The following is a 16,052-nucleotide window of genomic DNA, read 5'->3' as shown; positions in this document are numbered from 1 at the left end:
AAGCGTTATGGAAAATGGAAGATTCGAAGTATTTTCCTAGGAGACCTTTACAAAGAAATGGGTTTGGAAATATTTATTCTTTGGATCAAACAGTTTTCTATATTTATTCTAGGGGAAATGCTCACTTCCTTTAACTGATTCTCTTTATTTTGGGGAGCTATTGCCATTTCCATCTGGACTTCTCAGTCTGTGCCACTCCGCCTACCAAAAGGCCGAGAGGATTCCCAAATAAGACAACAGTTTCCTGCCTGTTGCCACATGTGATCATGGCTGGGCTATGTGTCAGGGAATCAAGGAAACAGAAAAACCACAACCTTTTTTGGAAAGTCTCCTGCCTTTCTGCATGGTGAAATGTGAGAATTGCTTTAGTGACTCATACCCTCAAGGTTGAGGGGTTCGTGAATTTTGGTTTGCATGCCTTTCAACTTACAGGTTTTATGGTGAAAGTTGGCAATCAGAGCAGGGTGTGTATTTACCACCATTCACTTAGAACACTTTCTTTCATTTGAAGAGATAACACGTGAGGAATGTCTTCTGTCAGCACTCTTTCCTTCCCCGCTGTTCTCTTTCTTAATACTGACATCATCTGCTAACCAAAGATGCACGCCCCAGAATGGTGGTGATGTCCTAAGTGGGAGTCATCATCTATTCAATCTCTTAAAAATATTTTCCTAAAAATGCTAGTCCTTCCTAAAAACCCTAGGCCTTCCTAAAAACTCTTGCCCTAAACTTGTTCAGATGTTGGATGGCAATTGACAAGTTGATCGGGGTCTTGGTAGGAATTGTGGGGCAGCTCAGACTATCTAGGAGGCACGTGTGTACTGTAGAGCCTATAAAGTACAAGCAGACAGAAGTGCTATGCAAAGGACAATCTTGTAACATAGTAGGTCTTTTTTGGAAACCAGAGACAAAAGGAATTCTGGGCTCTGGTCAGATTGTTAATGCATGCTAGGCTTGCACCAAACTTCTTCAACTCCTTCTAAAACCATAATTTTAACTTTGCTACCAAGTACCAATTACTCATTAGGTGATACAAAGTGGTGATCAAGGCACCACTCTTTTTCTCCCTCTGTGCCTCTCCGGCATTTTTGCTTCTGGCTAGATCATAATCTGTTTCAAGGAAAGACCAGATTTATATTTCTTTGATTTTTATTCAGTGTCTAGCACCTACAGATGATAGGTGCCCAATTAACAAGAGTTGAAAGAATATAATTAGAAGAACTACCCCTCACTCTTTGGGTAAAGGGAAAATAAATCTCTACTTTTTCCTTTTCTTTACAGAAATGAGAAGGGGTGGGACCCCAGCCTAAGGATTTGTTCTCGTCCAAGATAAATGAAACTATCCAATTATATGTCAACTATACTTCAATTAAAAAAAATTTTTTTTTAAATTTTTATTTATTTATTTAATTGACAGAGAGAGAGAGAGAGAGACAGCAAGAGAGGGAACACAAGGAGGGGGAATGGGGGAGGGAGAAGCAGGCTTCCTGCCGAGCAAAGAGCCCGATGGGGGGGCTCGATCCCAGGACCCTGGGATCATGACCTGAGCCAAAGGCAGATGCTTAACCAACTGCGCCACCCAGGCGCCCCTCAATTAAAAATTTTTTTAAGAAAAAGGAAGAACATCCAGTTCAAGTCTTGAGTCAAATCTTTTTATAGCTAAACATAAAAATTAAGGGTAAATGGCTCTGCTGTTTGAAGTGGTACTATTATAGATTCTGTTTCCTAGGTACTAAGATGTCCTTAGTAATGGTCTAGAAGCAGGAAGATGAGAAAAGAGAAGTGGCCTTCTGTACAAAAATAATATAAGTTGCCATTTTTATTGTGGATGGGAGAAGCAAGGCAGATTCACTGTCCGTTAGTGGATTGAGACTCTCCAGTCCCTGAGAATTACTGCTTATCCTTTAGAAGGGTGTGTGAGTGTGTGTGCACAAGTACACGTGCATTCGTGTGCATGTCTACCAAGGAGAAGCTATTCAGAAGAAACTGGAAGTCTGCAGGAAAAATGAGCGAGTCTCTTTACTCAGTGGCAGGGACCTCAAAGAGTTTTCAGAGTGGTCCAGACTGTGGCTTCTCCATTCTGAATTTTTCTGGAAATTACTATGTCCTGAGGGTTGCCATGGTGGAGAAAGGACCTGGGTGAGCATACCTATTGTCAAAGAGCATTTCCTAAACAGAATGGAAATGTTAAGAATGGGCTCTGTCTTGAGGAGAGAGAAGCGAGGTTGAAATGTCGGCTTGTAGTAACAACAAGCCCTAACCTTTATTAAGGGCTTACCCTGTGCTAAGCTCTGTGTTAAGTACTCTATACTTATTTCTGTCTGCCACTACCTTATGAGGAAAGTACTATTATTACCCTGGATTTACAGATGGGGAAACTGAGGCACCGAGAGTGTAAGTAATTTGCCCAAGGTCACATAGGAATGGGAGAGCCTTGATTTGGATCAGGCCATTCCAGTGGTACCAGAACACACACATAGAACTGCTATGCTGCTTGCCTCTTGCATACTCAGGGGTATGTGGGGTAAAAGTGTGACTGTATTCCTTTATAGCGCTATTAAACTCTGGGAACAGTGTGATATAGAATCCTAGTTTAAGCTATTTCCACATTGTCATTTTTCTACTGTCCAGTGAGGGCTGACAGTACACACACAGCCGTGTGTTAATGTTGTGAGAGACTATGAATAGTGCAGGGCAGGAGAGCTTGGCTCTTTCCCTGATGCCCTTGTAATGACAGAAAATGCTCTTTGATTCTTGGTGGTAAAACTAAGTGATGGCAGAGCTAGGAGTGGGGTGGGAAAATGGCTGTGATGTGGATGGACACAGGAGTTGGGGTGCTTTCCACCAGAGGGAGGGGACATGGGAAAGGGGGAGGTGCATACAAATATTCATCATGGTGGCAGCTACCAAACCTCTAACACCTGAGCAAGGACCATGGGAGGAAACTGGACTTCTTGTTGAAGCAAGAACAATATGGTTTCCTCATCTGAAACATGGATAGACAGACAGACAGTGAGAGATGAAAGCAAAAAGTGGTATTAAAACTCCCTAACCGGCTCAATAGTCCAAGATGGCGGAGGATTAGGAAACCTTAGTTTTGTCTGGTCCCAGGAATTCAGCTACATAGCTATCAAATCATTCTGAACACCTGTGAACTCAACTGGAGATCTAAGAAAAGAAGAGCTGCAACCCTACAAAGAGAAAAGCGACCACTTTCTGCAAGGTAGGACGTGCGGAGAAGTGAATCCCAGATGATATATGGGAAGATACAACGTGGGGGGAGGGAGCCCCCATCAGCCGGCACTGGAAAGTGACAGAGCAGCGGAGCACAAAATCAGAACTTTCAGAAGTCAGCTCTGGCGAGGGATGTCCCTGCCTGAAAGGCGCTCAGGTGGCAAAGCGGGGTGGAATCCTAGGTGGGACAGTGTGGTCCCAGGATCCTTGGGGTCACAGAAAGACTGGGGGTGCCTGAGTGCGGCTGAGTTCCCAGGCATTGGAACAGGGAAGCCGGCTGTAATCAGCAAGCCCGGGAGCGGGCTCTCAGCTCGGGGTGGCCATAAACTGCGAACCATGGCTCAGTCAGGTGACTGCGCTCTGAGCAGGGGCACAGCAAACGGCAGAACCAGGGAGACCCCACTTCCTCCCCTGGATGAGCAGCCTGAGTGTGCACCACAGGAGTCTGCAGGGTTTGGAGACTTGAAACGGGTCTCCTACCTGAGATACAAATGCTGGGTCACAGGCCGGGTGAGCACGGAGTGCAGATGGAGACCAGGGAGACAGGAGTGCTTGACTGCTTTTCTCTGAGGTCACACTGAGGAGTGAGGCCCCAAGCCTTCAGCTCCAGGGCGGGAGATTGGGAGGCCACCATGTTCATTCTCATCCTCTAAAGCTGTGCCTTCAGGGAACAAAAGCCACATAGAACAATCCGGAGACGCTTACTCAGCCTGGCCTCCTGACAAGGGCGGTGCAATTCCACCCGGGGCAAATATACTTGAGAATCAACGCAAAAGGCCCTTCTCCCAGAAGATCAGCAAGAACATCCAGCCAAGACCAAGTTTACCCATCACGGAGAAATACAAAACTCCAGCGCTTAGAATACAGCACATAGAATCCATGGCTTTTTTCTTATATTTCTTTAGTCTTTCAATTTTAATTTTTTTCTCTTTCCTTTTTCAACCAATCTCTTATTTTATCAACTTTTTTTTAAATCTTTTTTAATTTTCATTTTTACAGTAACATTCTATACTTTCATTGTATTTAATTTTATTTTTGTGTATATATATATATATATAAGTTTTTCTTTCTTTACAATTTTGGGATGCAGTTTCTTCTAACAGACCAAAATATACGCAGAGACCTGGCAGGCCAGAAAGGACTGGCATGATATATTCAGGGTGCTAAATGAGAAAAATATGCAGCCAAGAATACTTTATCCAGCTAGGATGTCATTCAAATGAGAAAGAGAGATAGAAAGTATCCAGGAGAAACATTATTCCTCCCTTTCACCTTGCAAATGTCCAAAAGAAAGGGGGGAAAAAAGGCATGAACAATTCCATTATTTAAAAAGGGAAAGGAGGAAAATATTTCTGGCATTTAAAAGATGCTGCTGTTGGGGCGCCTGGGTGGCTCAGTCGGTTAAGCGTCTGCCTTCGGCTCAGGTCATGATCTCAGGTCCTGGGATCGAGCCCCGCATCAGGCTCTCCACTTAGCAGCGAGTCTGCTTCTCCTTCTCCCTCTGTGATCTCTCTTGCTTTCACTCTCTCTCAAATAAATAAAGAAAATCTTTTTTTTTTTAAAGATGCTGCTGTTCAGACATGAACAGACATTTCTGCAGAGAAGACATCCAAACGGCCAACAGACACATGAAAAAGTGCTCAACATCACTCAGCATCAGGGAAATACAAATCAAAACCACAATCAGATACCACCTCACACAGGTCACAATGGCTAAAATGAACAAGTCAGGAAACGACAGATGTTGGAGAGGATGCGGAGAAAGGGGAACCCTCCTACACTGTTGGTGGGAATACAAGCTGGTGCAGCCACTCTGGAAAACAGTATGGAGGTTCCTCAAAAAGTTGAAAATAGAGCTACCCTACAATCCAGCAACTGCACTACTGGGTATTTACCCCAAAGATACAAATGTAGGGATCCAAAGGGGTGCCTGCACCCCAATGTTTGTAGCAGCAATGTCCACAATAGCCAAACTATGGAATGAGCCCAGATGGAAAGAGCCCAGATGTCCATCGACAGATGAATGGATAAAGAAGATGTGGTATATACACAATGGAATACTACTCAGCCATCAGAAAAAAAAAAAATGAAATCTTGCCATTTGCAACGATGTGAATAGAACTAGAGGGTATTATGCTAATTGAAATAAGTCAACCAGAGAAAGACAATTATACGATCTCACTCATATGTGGAATTTAAGAAACAAAACAGAGTACCATAGGGGCAGAGAGGAAAAATTAAACAAGACAAAATCAGAGAGGGAGACAAACCATAAGAGACTCAATCATAGGAAACAAACTGAGGGTTGCTGGAGGGGAGGGAGGTGGGGGGTTGGGGTAACTGGGTGATGGACATTAAGGAGGGCAAGTGATATAATGAGCACTGGGTATTAGATAAGACTGATGAATCACTGATCTCTACCTCTGAAACTAGTAATACATTGTATGTTAATTAATTGAATTTAAACTTAAAAAACCTTCCCTAACCAAGTAAGAGTGACTTGGCAGCTCCAGTTAACTTATTCTACTCAATTTGCAATTTCACTGTGTTGTGTAATTGCCAGAAAAGCAACAGAGATGGGCCCTATGTAGTCCCCTACCTTATTCACAACATCTAGACAAGCATGTTTTTTAAATGTCTTCCTGCTTTAGGTATTGTAGTTTAGTGCTCTACCACATGGCTGTCTTAGTCTGATCAGGCTGCTGTAACAAAAACACCATGGACTGGGTAGCTCCAACAGCAAATGTATTTCTCACAGTTCTAGAGTCTGGGAAGGCCAAGATCAAGGCACTGGCAGATTTGGTGTCTGGTGAGGGCCCGCTTCCCGGTTCATAGACGGCCATCTTATTGTTGTGTCCTCATGTGGTAGAAGGAACGAAGGAACTCTCTGGGGTGTCTTTATAGGAACTAATCCCATCAGGAAGGCTCCACTCTCATGACCGAAGCACCTCCCAAAGGCCCCATGTCCTAATACCATCACCTTGCGGGGTAGGATTTCCACATATGAATTTGGAGGGGACACACACATTCACTGTAGAGCCCGGGCACCAGAAGGTGGGAGGTAGGTTGGCGTGTGGGCTCACATGTGAAAACTAGACACTAGTGGATGATAGAAGAGTTGGGCATCTGTCCACACCCCTCGGGACTTGTACTTTCACAGTCCTCCCCATCTTGGTTTGGGTCTCCTCAGCAACAGACCCTGAGGCATGGATCTGAGCACAGGTCATTTATTTGGTAAGCGGCCCCAGGAAGCCCTAGGTTAAGAGCGGGGAAGTGAGATGGTAAGGGAAGGAAGTCAGTAGAAGGAACTTTACCAAGCAGGGTTCATAGTGGGTGAGCTCCGTCTCACTGGGAAATCTGGGGTGCCAACACAGAATATGGGCCTCAGACTTCTCCCTCCTAAAGGCTGAGAGAGGCTGGTGACTGCTGAGGGTACTTCTGGAGTGGGGGTAATTTTCTGGCACCTCTAGCCTGCGGTGGGCCACCAAAGAAAGCCATCAGGTAAAGCTGAGATGCTGGTAGTTGGAAGTCAGGCCAGAGTGTACTAGAGGTATAGGTTAGACCCCAGCTTCGCCTTCCTTACCCCCCTCAGCCCCGTGACCAGTCACCCTCATACCTTCATGTTCATCCCTGCCTTCTCACCCAGGACTGAGGCTGTGGCTGGGAAGAGCCTGCTGCCCTCTGATCCCTCATTCAAACAATGGCAGTCATTTGCTTCCCAGGCTAGCCAAGAAAAGCTGTTTCCTAAAGTTTCTGAAACACTGAGCAAATAAGTATTTTATTTTAGCTTAAGTAATTTAGCTTGGGACTAGAAGTAATAGACTTTGGAGACAGGCTGAGAGTCTGCCGCCCACTAAATCATTGTTCCAACGTAAGCATGCTTTCGGAGATCTTCAAACATTAGCACAAAGTTTTGGAGCAGAATCTCTTTGTGAGTAAGGTGTGGTCTTGGTTCTGCCTGTGCTCTGGGGTGAGTGTGTCTAGGATGTCCTCTTTATTATTACAGTGGCCCTTTGGTTGTCTGTATTTGGATATGTCGGTAGACCACATGATAAAGTGCTTTGGAATTTGAAGCATCTGTTTCAAGATTTTCTGGGGGAGGAGGGCACCTGCTCTTTGCCATCTATTCAGAGGAGCCATCTTGCCATCCCAACGTGTTCAACATTCTTGGAGTCTTCTGGAATGGGCCAAGCTTCTCATTAATTTGGGTCATGCTATTGCTAAGCAACAGTGATTTACTGTGGATGTGTGTGTTCTCGCCTCGACAGAAGGACAGGTGCAACCGAGCTGGTGGGTTGATTTACTTGGCTCTTTCTTGGTATTTTCCAGAGGGCAGACCCCATAGAGAACGTCCATATAACCTCAACCAGCAGACTGAAGGTGAACAGTGTGCAAAAAGCACCAAAAAATTACGCGGTGGACGCTGCAAAGTCAAATAAATAGGAAAAATATAGGAAATGGGGCCAAAGCAAACGCATGAGATCTCAGCCCCCTTCTCATTTTCCTTCCAGGCCCTGGAAGTTCGGATACCTGAACAAAGCCAAAGAGGACCCAAGCCACAGTCAGATCTGACTGCAGAACCTCAGACCGAATGAGAGAGTGCACCCGCCTAGGAAGTCTGTTTCCCTCCTCGCTCCTGTTCATTTAGATGTAATTCTTAGTCACTCTTGTGAGATAATTTTAAAAATAGAAGCTCTGCAATGCATTGGCAGGCTACTTGTTGACAAGCTAAAACTGTTAGACGCTTGATTGTTCCAACGAGGATGAGAAAACCAACAGAGGTTTCTAGCCTGCGTGGGGAAGGCAATCTTCTTCACATATTCCTCTTCCTGTAATCACTCTTGCTCACTGATTCCAAGATTTGATGGGGGCAATTCATGTTTAGAGCATGAGGGAGCATTCTGGTGTGCTCCAGAATGTTCTATAACAGGGGTCGGCAAACTTTTTCTATAAAGGGCCAGATAGTAAATATTTTGGGTTTTACAGGCCAGATTGTCTCTGTGTCAACTATTCGATTCTGCCGGCCTGCTGGAAATGTAGACAAAAGACAATACATCAACAAACCGGCACATCTGGGATCCACTAAGACTTTATTTGCAAAAGTAGGTGGTGGGTCAAATTTAGGTTGCCTGAAGTTTGCCCGCCCCTCCTTTCTGTCTTGAACTGAACGACAGTTTCCTAAGTCCACGTATATGGAACATTTCATCAAGCTATGTTACACTTAAGATTTTGCACATTCATATGAATGTTATGCCTCTATTTTTAAAAATCAGATTAAATTTTCCTTTTTAGTAGGCATCCTGCCACAGATTCTCTGGTGAATTCTTTTAAAGGGGCATCTGCAGTGGATAGGATACTGATTCAGCAACTCGTAACAGGAATGTCCAGCAGTAGCAGGCTGGGCTTTACTCCTCTCTCAGTATGGGTGCGCTGCACCCCAGGGGATCCAGCCTCCTTCTCCCGGGGGGCTCTGCTCCCTCAGTCGGTTACGTGTGCCCGCATGGAAGAGGGAAAGCATGGGGCACGGCCTTTCTCTTTGAAGGCACATCCTTTCTTCTCTTATTCCACTGGCCAGAATTTAGCCACCTGGCCGTATCTAGCTCTAAAGAAATCTGGGTTCTTAGCCTTTATTCCAGGTGGCCACGATTCAAATAGACTGGGCATTCTGTCATTGTAGAAGAAAGGAAGAACAGATACTGGAAGTCAACTAGCAATCTGACCTTTTCCGTCTGCCAGGGAATAGGATGCCTATTATCCTCATGGCTTTTAGAAGGCAATTAGTTGGGTAACCATTGTACATACCAATGACAAATTGGGGTTATATAAAAATGGCCGCTTTTCAGATTCTAAATCAGAGACACTAGAAAAGAGGAATAGTGCTCTGCCTATATTTATTCTTCCACTTGTAATTATATTTACATGTGAAGTACAATATTATTAAAATGTGACATTCTTCAAAATGAAACAGCTTGTTCTATTGGGGGTTTCTAAACAGGTTGGAGAATTTTTCATGTGTGGGTGGCCACCCACTATAATGAATCTTGAAGCCACGTTAGTGATGAGAGCAATCCCCAGGCAAGCACTGGCCTCCTTATGATCGTGGTGAGCTAGCCACTCTGTGGAAAGGCGGAGGGAGGCCTGGGAAGTGCAGGTGGCGAGGTGTTCGAGCAGGAACTTTCCTTCTCTGCAGCATGGAGGCCGGGCTTGGTGGAAGTCCCCCATGACGGCAGGATCCCTGGGCTCCAGGCCTCAGTTTGCTCATAACTACAGTATGATTGCCATCAAATTGCTTTACTTCTTTGAGCCTCAGGTTCTCATTTATAACATACTGATTATTTCTACATTCTTCTCAAGAGCCTTGGTTGGGTGCATCCGGAACATAACATTCATAGCTGAAGTTATTTTTGGACCTCTTCCCTTGGGTGTCTTGTAGGCTGGTCTAACCCCACTTTTCAAAGCAGAACTTACCATGCACCTTGCAAATCGGCTCCGGTCTAGTGCCCATTCCAACTCATTATTCTGAAATGCATGAAGTTATACTGTTTGAAATGTCTCTGTGCCTTGCTTTTGCTGTTGTCTCTGCTGGGATACCCTTTCCTTCTTTGTTTTTGGGATTAATTCTCTCTTCCAAATAGGAATCACCTCCTCCATGCAGTCTTCCCTGATACCCTCTCTTCCTGTCATCAGGCTAAGACACCCTCCTCTCCGCGCCACTCGTCCCCGGACATGTTGCATTTGCCTCGCGGTGTTGACACTGACTGTTCATCTGTCTCTGTCTCTCAGGGAGCAACTTGAATGATCATTTTCTTAGTTTGCTTTGTACCTTTAGTGCTGCACACCGTGCCTGGTACGTGGTACATGACTATGAACGTTGGGTGCTCTTGAGTAATCTGTTGATGTGAGGACACTTGATGACTTGCCAGGGTCCCTTCCAATTGTGAAATATTTGGACTTGCAACGTCCAATGTCAAATGTCTAAACTACTATTGGAAGCCTAGTGGTGAGAGAGGCTGGGATATGTGCTCTATAGTTGTTGTTCTTATCCTTAGCTCTCACAATACCTAACACAGGGCCTGGTCCATAGCTGGGATTTAGTAAATGTGGGGGTATTTGCCTCCTGCCCGGTGCCCTAAGGAGGTTACACAGTAGCCCTTCTCTTCTTCTGGCATTTTCTCCTTTCCCCAGTCCTATCACAGCCTGCTGGCTCTCCCCAGCAAAAATCCCAAGGAGCAGACTTCTTTTGGGGAAACTAGGTGAATCAGAACAGATTCTTGATTGCTTGGTTCTGGACCATCACAAATCTGCCCCAGACATGTTACCTGCCAGCACCATCACCCCTCTTGTCCCTGAAAGCACCCTTTCAATTAGACTGTTCTCTGCTCAAAGATGGGCCCAGGACCAGCCAGAGCCCTAGTGTGGGCCAGTTAGTTTCCACCTCTCAGGAGTTTGAACCAGTGCTATAGAAAGACTCTACCAGTTTCAGGTACAGAAAGATAGCTGGGGTGATCTGTGGAGACTAGCTGCATTGGGTTAATGGTGGAGAAATTGAATGAGGACCCTGGGGCTGGGAGAGCAGCCTGGGTTCTAGAATCCTCCTCTGCCTGCAGGCTCCAAGACAGTCAGAGAAGTGTCTCAGCATCTGTGGCCCTCTCTCTCCCTTCCCTATGCTAGGTGCATCCCAATATCAAACCTCTCTTATTTTAGCAGGCTGAGGGAGCATCTGTTTCTTGCATCCAAAAGACTCCTTCCTTTACTTGAGGCTGTGGGATCAATGATCTCTTTTCCTGGGTGGTAGAGTGCCTTTGATTTATGGTCCTTGTCCACGAAAGACTGGTAAGTAGACTCTCCCTCCATTAAAATGGCAGGGGGTGGGGGGACTTGCGGTCTTGGAGGCTTCAGGGTCCAATTAGGTTTGGATCTCCGCTCTACTACTCATTGGCTGGGCATGTTACGTATCCTTTGTATACCTCCATATATTCACCTGTCAACTGGTGATAAAACAGATCTTCTACTCAAGTTTGTTGTGAAACGTAAGTGAGAATTATTTTCAAAGTAAAGTCCTTGATAAATCATGGGTAATTTCATAAGGATGTTTAAGATCCAGGAGATCATGTAAGGAAGAATGCAGTTTCATAGTAGAGTCATTAAACAGTCTTGGGTTGGGCCAGGACAGGTCCTGCAGTCTTTATGAACATAAACAGTGTTAAAATGAGATTTGTTTATGGGGTTAACCTGACATTGCTCCTTTGGGATAAATAGGTAGTATGATTATACAGTTGGTAAAGAAAGAAAAGCACAGAACCATTATGGCTTTACTGGAAAGACCTTGCCAGCAGTAGTTCTGGCATTAAAATGTTAAGAACTGGGTATGTTTCCTGACTTTGTTCCACTGGACCCTGGCTGACGTGGCAGTAGTGTTTTACTCAGTTTTGTTTCTGAAACACTGACTTGTCTCTGAATGTTCTGGATGTGCAAGTATTGAAGCGGAGTCGCTCAAAGGTGGCCCATGACCTTCGGAAGGCCTGACCCTAATCAAGAGGATCATCCTAAGGGAGACAGGACAGTGGTCACAAGCGCAGCCATCCAGTCTATGACCACCCTCATGCCTCCAGCCCGCAAGTAGCCGAGAAGGCTGCCTGAGGTCCCCGAGCAGTTATCCATAACAAGTTGGATGGAGAGCACCTCCGATGGGGTTTCCAACAACTGGGAATAAATCCAGCTGCCGACTCAGCTGGGAAGGCTGCTGGATATATAAAGGGCCAGTCATCCTTCTCGTCTTGCTGTCCAGCTTCAAGAAGATCCATCACTGCAAGCGGCCTGGCACTTCTGTGAGGTGTCCACTCAGGTGATTCCCCGCTGCCCCAATGTGATCTCTGCTCTCCAGCCCCAAACTCCCCTAAGCTGACTCTGCCCCAAAGGCAAAGTGCCTACTGTATGGTAACAAATGCAAGGCCTTTCTTTGGGATTGATTTCATTAGAAGAAGGAAGAAGAAATGAGGGAGGAAGAGGAAGAAGAAAATCCCACATACTGGCATATTCTACGTTGCTCTTTGTTTGTTTGTTTTTAACAGAGAGAGAGAGAGAGAGCACAAGCAGGGGGAGCAGCAGGGGGAGAGGGAGAAGCAGGCTCCCTGCCGAGCAAGGAGCCTGATGCGGGGTGCGATCCCCGGACCCTGGGATCATGACCTGAGCCAAAGGCAAACGCTTAACGACTGAACCACCCAGGTGCCCCTTCTACGTTGTTCTTAAAAGAAGAGGAGGGGGACACTTGGGTGGCTCAGTTGGTTGAGTGGCCAACTTGATTTCAGCTCAGGTCATGATCTCAGGGTCCTGGGATCGAGTCCTGCTTCGGGCTCTGTTAGAATGGAGTCTGCTTGTCCCTCTCCCTCTGCTCCTCCTCCCACTTGAGAGCGCACGCTCTCTCTTAAATAAATAAATATCTTTAAAAAAAAAAAAGAAGAGGAGAGTATGTGTGCATTTTGGCTTCCTTCCGATCTGCCTTATCAATCAATGGCAGCTTAACATGCTGCAAGCAATAAATATGTATTTGTTGAATGAATGAATGACTGAATCAATGCTGAAGATGGTGACCAGAATATGGCTACAGCTGGGGCATTCGTGAGGTCATTGTCATACCTTAAATGACAAGACTTTGTTCTTCCTCTCCTTAGGTGCAAGACACATGGTTTTATAGGAAAAATGAAAGGGAACGGATCAACTCGTTACCCAGCTTTTAACACACCACCATTTGGGTCCTTATTTATAGTGTTGTTCTCTGTAGCTGGGTAGCTGGGTGGGTTTTCATTTCCAGTGCATGGCGACAAGCTCTGAAAGGTGGATGTTGTGATTCATTAAAACAAAAATGATGGGGCACCTGGGTGGCTCAGTCGTTAAGTGTCTGCCTGCGGCTCAGGTCATAGTCCCAGGGTCCTGGGATCGAGCCCCGCATCGGGGTCCCTGCTCGGCGGGAAGCCTGCTTCTCCCTCTCCCACTCCCCCTGCTTGTGTTCCCTCTCTCGCTGTGTCTCTCTCTGTCAAATAAATAAATAAAATTTTTAAATAAATAAATAAAACAAAAATGAAAGTAAGTTCTGTCGTCAAACCATCTTGTATTCTTCATCGTATCAAAGAGTTTGCATTTAATGCTGGATCCCAAAACAAAAGTTTGCACAGGGGTCAACTGTCCCTCCACCCAAGTCTGTTTCCTTTCCAAAGTGGGCAGATTGTCAGCCCCCCAGAGGGAGGCTGGATCCCCACAGAAGCGGCTTTCAGGGTAGTTATTCTTCCGGAAAGTACACTATGTCTGTTTCTGGTTTGCCTTTTCAGTTTCCTGGAGTCCTTCTTTTGAACAGAGGGAGCAAAGCCCTGCTGAACACTGCAGCTCAGTCAGACCCCAGTGTTGAATCCCCATTTCCATTTTATTTATTTTTTTAAAGGCATTGAACCCTCCTGGCTCTGGTGAACTTTCTCTTGGTTCACTGTAGAGGGCGGGTCTCTGAGTCCCGGGCAACTTCTCACATTCTGTTGTTAAACAGCTGTTTCCAGAGGCCTGTTACCCTCACACCCACATAAGACCGAAAATAGCAGCGTGTCCCTCCCCGAGGAGTCTGTGCTTTCAAAGGCACAGTGTGCTCCATCCTGCCTTTTTGTCTCTTTCATTTTTCTTTTTGGTAAACATGGAATCAGGCTATTCTGTTTAGTTGGTTACAAGTTATTTTCCAAACCCTTGAACCTGAGTAAGCAACGGAATATACAAATGCCGGGGATGTAAATCAGGGAAACAACCGAGTTCTGATGCTTGCTTTTGGGGAAAGTGTTGGCTCTTCTGGCAGCAGACCGTGGCATTGACTTTGAGCTTGTATCAGGGATTCCCAGGGCTTTTTATGAAAACGTAGGGAAGATTATCTTCCCGCTGCAAAGGCAGCGTCTGCCCATGACATTTGCTTTTCAAAGCTTTTTCTTTCAACGATCCTTTCTAATTTTCAGGGCTTTGTTTTTAAATTATTTTTAAAAAAGATTTTATTTACTTATTTCACAGAGAGAGACACAGCGAGAGAGGGAACACAAGCAGGGGGAGTGGGAGAGGGAGAAGCAGGCCCCCCGCGGAGCAGGGAGCCCGACCTGGGACTCGATCCCGGGACCCTGGGATCATGACCTGAGCAGAAGGCAGACATTGAACCAACTGAGCCAGCCAGGCGCCCCTATTTTTAAATTATTGAGATAAAGTTCACATACCATAAAATTAACCACCTCAAACTGAGCAATTCACTGGCATTTAGTACATTCCCAGTGTTGTGCAACTGACACCTCTAATTCCAAAACATTTTCATCACCCTGAAAGAAATCCCTGGAGCCTTTAAGCGGCGGCTCCCTATTCCTTCTTCTCCCCCCAGCCTTGGGCAAGCGCCATTCTGCTTTCTTCCTCTATGGATGCACCTTCTCTCGACATGGCACATAAACAGAATCCTACGTTAGCTAGTCTTCTGTGTCCGGCTCCTTTCACTTAGCGTGTCTTTAAGGTTCATCGTGTTGTAGCACGAGTTGGCACTCTGTCCCTTTTCAGGGCCGAATAATACTGATCATATGTATATACAACAGTTTCTTTATCCAGTCATCCACTGACGGACATCCGGGTTGCTTCTACTTTTTAGATATCGCGAATAACGCTGCTATAAACGTTGCGATCCAAGTGTCTGTTTTCCATTCTCCTGGGTGCCTACCCAGGTGTGGACCTGCTGGGCCATCGGGTAACTCTACGGTCACGTGTTCGAGGCGCGGCCACCCTGTTTTCCACAGTGGCTGCACCAGTTTCCATTCTCGCCAGTAATGCGCAGTGATCCCAATTTCTCCACATCCTTGCTGGCACTTGTTATTTTCCACTCTTGATTATAGTCATTCTCATTTGTTTTAAGTGGTAGCTCATTGAGGCTTTGATATGCATTTTCCTAATGACGAAAGACATGAAGCATCTTTTCGGGTACTTGTTGGCCATTTGTGTATGCTCTTAGGAAACATACCTCTTCAAGTCCTTGGCCCATGTTAAAAAATTGGTATGTTTGTCTGTCTTCTTCTGTTGAATTGCAAGCGTTCTTTGCATGTTCTGGACACTGCCCCCTTATCAGATATGGTACCTGCAAATATTTTCTTCTATTTTGTAGGTTTTCTTTTCACTTTCTTTACAATGTCCTTTGATGTACGATAGTTCTTGATCTGGGGGGAAGCCCAATTGCATCGATCCTTTCTTACACAAGGGCATGGAGGTATGGACAGGGAAGGGCTAGTTATTCCCAGGTCTGGCTGACCAGCTGCCTAATGTGACCCACAGAATACTGTCGGAGTAAGCTTGTCCTAGCTCCAAAACTGAACCCACAGGTTTCATTTGAAGACAAGCGTTATTTAGAACCATGATGGTTTTATATTTTACTTGTTTATAAATTGCCTTGTGTTAGAAAAATCTACTGTTACACATCTAGAGCTTCTTGGCTGGAATATGTCATTTACTACTGAGGCTCAGAATACACGGTTGTTTAGAAAGAATGCAGCTGACGCCACCTAATATTGCCTCTCCAGCTCAGACCTCCCTTCCGCACTCTGGACTCCAACTGCTTCCATGACATCTCCCCAAGGGTGTCTCCTAGGCATGTCAAATTTAGAACATTCTAGATCAAACCTTTGTTCTCTAGCCCACCCTTCACATGCTCGGCCCCCTCAGTTTTTTACATGTCAGCAAATGGCAGTTTGATTCTTCTGGTAGCTCACACTAAAAGCACTGGCTTCATCCTTGATACTTTTCTTTCTCTCATGTCCTATATCCAGATC

Source organism: Phoca vitulina, unplaced genomic scaffold (genome assembly GCF_004348235.1).
Source record: "Phoca vitulina isolate PV1807 unplaced genomic scaffold, GSC_HSeal_1.0 scaffold55, whole genome shotgun sequence".
NCBI classification, from domain to species: domain Eukaryota; kingdom Metazoa; phylum Chordata; class Mammalia; order Carnivora; family Phocidae; genus Phoca; species Phoca vitulina.
The sequence above is the reverse complement of the archived record's forward strand: the minus strand, read 5'-3'. Positions refer to the sequence as shown.